Source organism: Phoxinus phoxinus (assembly GCF_949152265.1).
Source record: "Phoxinus phoxinus genome assembly, chromosome: 6".
In the NCBI taxonomy this organism is placed as follows: domain Eukaryota; kingdom Metazoa; phylum Chordata; class Actinopteri; order Cypriniformes; family Leuciscidae; genus Phoxinus; species Phoxinus phoxinus.
The window spans coordinates 24699029-24704914 of NC_136881.1; the positions used below are offsets into that span (position 1 = coordinate 24699029).

The 5886-nt window shown below is 34.6% G+C and overlaps 1 long non-coding RNA gene across 1 annotated transcript; it reads left to right on the forward strand.

Moving 5' to 3' along the window:
- The first annotated feature begins 2054 nt into the window (after nucleotides 1-2054).
- On the forward strand, nucleotides 2055-4056 carry LOC306999979. The gene is made up of 3 exons (XR_013797947.1): nucleotides 2055-2232; nucleotides 2309-2355; nucleotides 3772-4056. It is a non-coding gene; the product is annotated as an uncharacterized lncRNA (long non-coding RNA).
- The last annotated feature ends 1830 nt before the right edge of the window (nucleotides 4057-5886 follow it).

The following is a 5886-nucleotide window of genomic DNA, read 5'->3' on the forward strand; positions in this document are numbered from 1 at the left end:
GATTCGTTGGCTGAACAACCATTACTTATAAAAGTAATTAGATTACAGTTTTTTTGGATTGCTTACACACTAAAATTAAAAGTAGTACACTATTAGCAAAACCTTACACTCAAGAAGCAAAACATCAGCCCATATTTGCACAACTATAAGCACATTGTCAACCTCACACTTGTTGCAAAACTCTACACACAGTGATTTGCAAAACACTAAACGCACTTAACATACATTACACACAAAAATCTATCATGAAGTCACTTCCTTGCAATACCAAAGCACTGACTGTCAAATTACCGCACCGTCCAACCAATTGGTTCAACACAGTCATCAGGTGTGCAAACACTTGTTTGCTTAATTGTAGACACACCAATCAGGTGTATAAGCACTATAAAAAGCAGCAGGTGAGTTCATCGGTCTTCAAGCACAATGGAAAGAGTCAGAGAAAGAGTAAGACGACGAGGAGGAGAATGAGGAGAACAAGGAGGAGGAAGAGGAGGAGGAGGAGGACGAGGAGGAGGACGAGGACGAGGAGGACAAGGAGGAAGAGGAAGGGGAGGAAGAGGAATCAACAGAGGAAGAGATGGAGGCCATGCTGGAGATAGAGGAAGAGGAAGAGGAAGACAAGAAGGTGCTCAAAGAGGACCGAATCTGACAAATGAGATCCGCGCAACACTGGTTGACCACGTTGTCAACCACGGCCTGACGCTGAGGGAGGCTGGACTGCGAGTACAGCCAAATCTAAGCCGATACACAGTGGCAAGTGTGATAAGAACACTTAGACAGGAAAATAGGTACTAGATCTACACTGAACTACACAATTTTGCCTGACACTGTTCTTCAGAGAGTTTTACGAATGGATGGAGAGGAGATCCAGCATGAGTTAATTTACGTAGATGAGGCTGGGTTCAACCTGACGAGAACACGAAGGAGGGGAAGAAACATCAATGTCCCAGGGCAACGTGGGGGTAATATAACACTGTGCAGCCATTACACAGAATGGGGTCCTCCACCGCCATGCCCATATGGGCCCTTACAACACAGCACTCATACTTACATTCTTGGACCAATTGCACAACGTTAACAGCAGCAAATCAAATCGATCATATGCAGAGTTCATATGCAATACATTGTTGTCTGGGACAATGTGTCTTTCCACCGCTCTGCTCTGGTTCAGAACTGGTTTCAGCAACATCCACATTTCACCGTCCTATATCTTCCACCATCCTCTCCATTCCTCAACCCTATAGAAGAGTTTTTCTCGTGGCGGTGGAAGGTATATGATCTCCGTCTCCAGGCTGAGGTACCCCTCATCCAAGCCATGGAGGAGGCCTGTGACCAGATGGAGGTAGCAGCAATGCAAGGATGGATTCGTCATTCAAGATGTGTCTTTCCAAGTTGTCTTGCTAATGACAACATTGCAACATTGCTTGCGATGAAATTCTCTGGCCAGATCCAGCTAGGCGAAGAGACAATGTCTAGTTTATTTTTTTATTTTTTACAGTAAACTTACAGTACAATACGTAAAGTGACATTTTGTTACAGTATTATGAATCTCCATGTCAACATTTTGGGCGTGTTGAGAAATAAATGAGTTTCTTCAGTCTGCAACATTGGTCTTGTGTAGTGTTTGGTGAATTTACATTATATTTGTACTTTGTTGATGGTAGCCTACTCTAATCATAGGGAAGTAGAAGTGCTAAAAGTGTTTTAGGTTTATCACGGCAGAGTGTAACTCGTGCAAACAGAGTATAGTAATGTGAAACGTGTGTGTTTCATATGGTAACAAAGTGTGGTTTTTAAACAGAAGTGTATAGTTTTTACAAGTGTGTTTAATTATGCAAAGGATCTGTAGGGTTTTGCTAATTGGGTGTGTGGTTCTGCTAATTGTGTGTAGTGTTTTGAAAACACGGGCCCTGTTTTGAAAATCGTGCTTAAGCAATCCCAAAAAACTGTAAACACAAAAATCTTAGTATTCATAACTTTTCAACCTCTACTTAACATATATAGTGTGTGTAACACAAAAATATAAGTTTCCAGGTGAACTTAAATGTATGCATAAATAAAATGAAAAAACATAAGTCACATCAACTACTATAACAATTGCGTCAAAATTAAGTAAATCTAGCATTACATTTTAAGTAACTATACGAGCCACGTGATATGCAATTTCCCGTGATGCCTTTCCAGCCAAACATTGGAGCCATTTTGCAAAGCACATGTGAAGACGGTGAAAAGGTAAGCTTATCTTTCTATAAGTAAAATATTATATTTTGACATTTTAACATTAATGAACACTTGTTTATTGTGTTAGTTGGTGAAGATTTCTGAAACGCAACGTGATAAAGACGCTGAAAAGAGGTAAGCTTAACTTTTTTTAACTTAAGTTACACTCGTTTATTGCATTTTTGGTTACATGTTAGTTATATTAAATCACTTTGCACGCGAGTATTTAAAAAAAAAGTGCTTCCATCGAATGTATGGTCAAGTGTTTAGAAGTCAGAGTATTTATTGTTTATTTCGAATATGCCCATGCATCGCGTTGGCGCCTATGCATTAAGATTGCATTAAGAGGACAATTCAGACGGCGCTATTGGGAGGCCCGCTCTCCCCCACGGAGAAATTCGTAGGCTACTTTAGGCTACATTAACGAGTTGTCACGTAGCTTAGGCTATACTTGAGTATTTTATAAGTAAATGTAGAAGTTGTCATTTATTATAGGCTATATTAAAATATTCCAATACTCTCTATACATGGATCGCGGGAAATGAAGAGGCGGGGGCGGCCAGGCCTTGGGCGCGGGTTACTTGGTAACGTTAACGTACAAATGTTAAATTTGAAAACACATTGGCTACAGCTCCATATTTGTGCACAATTTTTCATTAAATAATGGCGATCTTGATTCAAACAATATTATTCCTAAATGACAACGACGACTCTGTCTATTAAACCTTCGAAATTATCAAAATAAGTAAATGCCCTTTAAACAAAAGTTTAGCTTCAAATAAAGATTGTAGATCTATTACACTGTTAGGCTATTCTAGTGACTTGTTAAAATGTTTTCGATGAGATTCGTTCAAAACCTCTGGACAAAAGTCTTCATTAATTAAACTTCTCTCTATAATTAATATATATATTAATAGATACTCAATATAAAATGTAGTCTATTAAATAATATTTATTAATAAATAAATAAATAAATATATATAGATATTTTATTAATAAATATTATTTAGTAGACTCATTTTTATATATATATTTTTATTAATAAATATTATTTAGTAGACTCATTTTTATATTTATAGGCATTTAATAATCGAATAATATATATAGAATAATTTGTATATATATATATATATATATATATATATATATATATATATATATATAATCGAATAATATATATAGAATAATTTGTATATATATATATATATATATATATATATATATATATAAAAATAAATAATATACACACAGTCACACACATAGCCTACCGGTAAGATTTTTTAAGTCTCTTCTGCTCACCAAGGCTTAATTTATTTGATCCAAAATACAGCAAAAACTGTAATATTGTGACAAATATTTACAATTTAAAATAACTGTTTTCTATTTGAATATATATTAAGAGGCTGTAAGAGATTTATTTTATTTTAAAAGATAAAGGTACATTTCTTTCTCATTTTGTGTTTCAATGCAATGTATTTTTCACAACAATATGAACAAGTGATGTTGCAAGTAAATGCAGATTTGCTGTTTTTTCTTATGATCTTTTTTAAGGATACTCATGGGAACGAAAAGGGACTGGAACAGCTCACATTGAGGATCATCACGAAAGGTGGCTCAACAGATGATCCTTTACAGACTGGGGTAATGCTGGGCATAGAGGTGATGACAGGGTTGTGAATTTTTGTGAAGATTGCAATCTCTCTTACACAAAAAAGGAAAGAAAGAAAATACTTCAGTTTTGTACTAGTTTTATTCTTAAGAAATTTGTTTATTTGGAAAAATTTAAATATTTTAAGAAGTGTTGCAAAGGGTGAAAAAGTGACCTGTTGGAAGTGAACACACATTGAATTGTCGATTTGCCATTTTGTTGTACATTTCATGTTTTCTAAGGCTGTGCAGCCTGTGGCAAAAAATAAAGTTAAATGCTTTATTGTGTGTGATTTGCATGTTTAATTTATTTTAAGACATTGAATGTACTGGAGCAGTCCAGTAAGCAGACCAATAGCTCTAAAATCTTTGTCTTATTTTGATATATAAATTAGCTTAAATGTTAAGTTAACACAACTAAGATTTCACATGGCCTGCACTGTGTTGAATTTACTTAAAATGTATATGCACCATTTTTGCCTCACACTTTTTAAGTAATCCCAACTTGGAATAATTTTACTTAAAATTAACAAGAAAACCTTTGTTATATGTACTTATATTTTTAAGTAAAGAATGTTGCGTGAACTCAAATATTTAAATACATATAACAAAGGTTTTCTTGTTAATTTTAAGTAAAATTATTCCAAGTTGGGATTACTTAAAAAGTGTGAGGCAAAAATGGTGCATATATATTTTAAGTAAATCCAACACATCATTTTTTAGAGTGTAATAGCAGATTTTGCTAATATAATGCACAACAAGGTCGATCTGTTTCCATTAAAAATATAAATCAATTAAAAAGACTATTTGGCCAGTGGAAAAGATTGAGAAAAACTTTCTCTGAAATGTATTTTACACTATTTGATTTATTTATTCAAAAACAAGGCAAGGATAGGCTACTAAATTATTTTTATTAATGTAATGTGACGGCAACATCCGTATTTCATATTTTCCTAATGTCTTGTACCGTTAAACATGTTATCACGTGGATGAATAATCATATGCAAATGATATGCAGATGAGGATATGGATAGTAAAACTAGGCGATGTAAGCTCCATATATGTTTATTTCGGGGAGGAGACTCATGTGCGCACAATCTTCCGCTGAGTGGGATTTATAAAGTGAATCCTGCGCAGGTTCTGGTGTACGCACGGTTTTATAAGTCTGAATATTTTTTTGCACACGGCATTTTTGGCTTTTGGGCGCACGTACACTTTTAGTAAGGATCTTACGCACAGTTTTATAAATGAGGCCCCTGATCTGTATAATATTTATATTTTGAAATTTCAGTGTGGGGTCAAAAGTGTCATGGTGATACACCTATACTGATAGCATAATGAAGAAAATAAAATAAAAAAAACTCATAAAATATATGCTTGGAACGGAAGCTTTTTTTATTATATACAAATGATGTTGTATTATTGTTTTTTACAAAGAGAGAAAGAAAGAGGACCCCTGATCATCATGGCTACGCTAAAAAATATAGCGCAAACAGTATAATGGTATAAACAATAACAACAACAAAATAAACCAACATCAATAATAAAAAAAAATCATTTCTAAGAAAGGGTGGCCACAGAATTGTTGTATTTGTATCAGTAGATGAATTTAGGACTGTAGCTTTGATATTTGACCATTATTTATGATTAGAATGGTTACAGAGTGAACAACATCCATTAGGACTATTAGTCCAAAATTGAGTATATTTAAAGATTCAATTTTTAGATTTGCAAATAGAAAACTCCACTAGTCTATTCCACTATTCCTCCAGTGGAAACTGCAAATACAAGTGAAAAGTGCTTAAACAATATGCTGTACTACAGTGTCGCAATAACTCATTTCTTCACTGTCACGCCTTGTTAGCAGCCACTGCAATCCCAGCAATGTGCGTAATTCATCAATACTTAGTCCAAAGAGGCACGGACAGCATTTATACCAATGCATGTGTATGGTCCTGAACGAAATTACATCTGCAAAGCACAGAGATCCCTGTCAGTCTATTGTTGCTGGAGCTGAAG